Below are 1,574 nucleotides of genomic sequence, written 5' to 3'. Positions count from 1 at the left end.
TGGCCTGTACCCCAGTTCTGTATGTACAAATAAATAAATCTTAAAAAAAAAAAAACAAAAAAAAAACTTGGCTACTAGGGGCCCTCCCTGTGGTGCAAGGGGTTAAAGCACAGCACCACGAAGCTAGCCACAGCCTCTGCAGCATGAATTCAATCCCTGGGCCGGGAGCTGACTCACATGGCCCAGCAGACCTCTCCTGACCTGCCCGCTGCCCCCCTCAGCAGTGTACTTCATCAGTTGGCCTGTTCTGCTCCCCCACTCTGTTCCTGGTGAATCCCCTCACGGCCCCTGCACTTCTGGCCTGTACCCTGGTTTTGAATGCATAATTAAATGTTTAAAAAAGAAAACATGGCTTCTAGTGTGGCTATATCTGAAGGTGTCAGAAAAGCGTCTAATGACATGAAAGTGCGTAAGCCACTGACACCAGAGGAGGTGAAGAAGTGCAAGAAGCCGGTGCTCTACTGCCCAAGTGAAGCCAAGAATACCATCCCAGAGGAGGGCAAGGAAATCCTGGTAGGTGATGTGGGTCAGACCATGAACGACCCGTACCCACCTTTGTCAAGATCCTGCCAGGCAATGACTGTCCTCCGTGATGCAACCTAAGAGACCAAGGAGAGCAAGAGGAAGGGCCTAGTGCTTATCTTTGTGGCCCCTGAGGGTCCACCCTTCGGCACAAAATGATCTACACTAGTTCCAAGAAGAAGCTGCAGGGAATCAAGGATGAATTACAAGCAAATTGCTGTGAGGAGATCCAGGACCGCTGCACCCTGGCAGAGAAGCTGTAAGTAGCACATCATCTCCCTGGAGGGGGAGCTTTTGTGAGCCCCTGGAGCACCTGGCCACTCCAGAACTGCCCATGGGGGGTTGCAGGCTGCCCCCTTCCTACGAGATTGAAGGGGCTGGGGCTGGTGAATCCTGTCACCCTTCTATATCTCTGGCCTACACCCCAGTTCTTGTATGCATAAATAAATAAATCTTTATATAAAAAATCCTATTAGAAGTAATAGTTATTTACCCAGAATATCCAGAAGACGATAACTGAGGACCTGAGTTGGGCTGCCTCAGACACATGAAGTCCTTGCTCCCCAGGGGCCTGGAGACAGGACAAGGCCAGAGGCTCTCTGAGTCCCTGTGACCACAGTCCGCTGGGCCAGGGCGTAGGCCAGAGATTCACCAGACACAGAGTGGGTCACAGAACAGTGAGTTGCCCCCCTCTACACCCACGGACCTTCCCCCTCTGGAGGAGGCATGGAATCAGGCCTTCCCAAACTGTATTTGATCTTCTGATTCCTTTTGGGTTTAAGCAGACCAGGTTTTCCCCCAGCAAGGATTTGTATTTTTTTTAACAATACCCCAACCCCCCTCTTCCTCCGCCTTCCTGTGCTGCCAGCTTCCAAGGGCAGTAGGCACCCTGTGCTTGTCTGTTTGGTTCTGTGTGCCAATGGGATGTGGCAATGACCCACTCCCCACACTGACTGGCTCCCCTCCTCCCCCCCAGGCGTGGCCACTCCTGGAGGCAGGACCAGTAAGGGACCTTCAATTCAAAAGGAAAAGCACAACAGCAAAAACAAAAG

General features: G+C 51.8%; 1 pseudogene; it reads left to right on the top strand.

The window, feature by feature from the left end:
• Nucleotides 1–348: 348 nt before the first annotated feature.
• Nucleotides 349–785, top strand: LOC101625903 (annotated as a pseudogene).
• Nucleotides 786–1,574: the final 789 nt, after the last annotated feature.

This window comes from Condylura cristata, unplaced genomic scaffold (genome assembly GCF_000260355.1).
Source record: "Condylura cristata isolate star-nosed mole 26May11 unplaced genomic scaffold, ConCri1.0 scaffold00061, whole genome shotgun sequence".
NCBI classification, from domain to species: Eukaryota; Metazoa; Chordata; class Mammalia; order Eulipotyphla; family Talpidae; genus Condylura; species Condylura cristata.
Note: the sequence above shows the minus strand (reverse complement) of the source record. Positions and strands in the feature narration are given on the sequence as shown.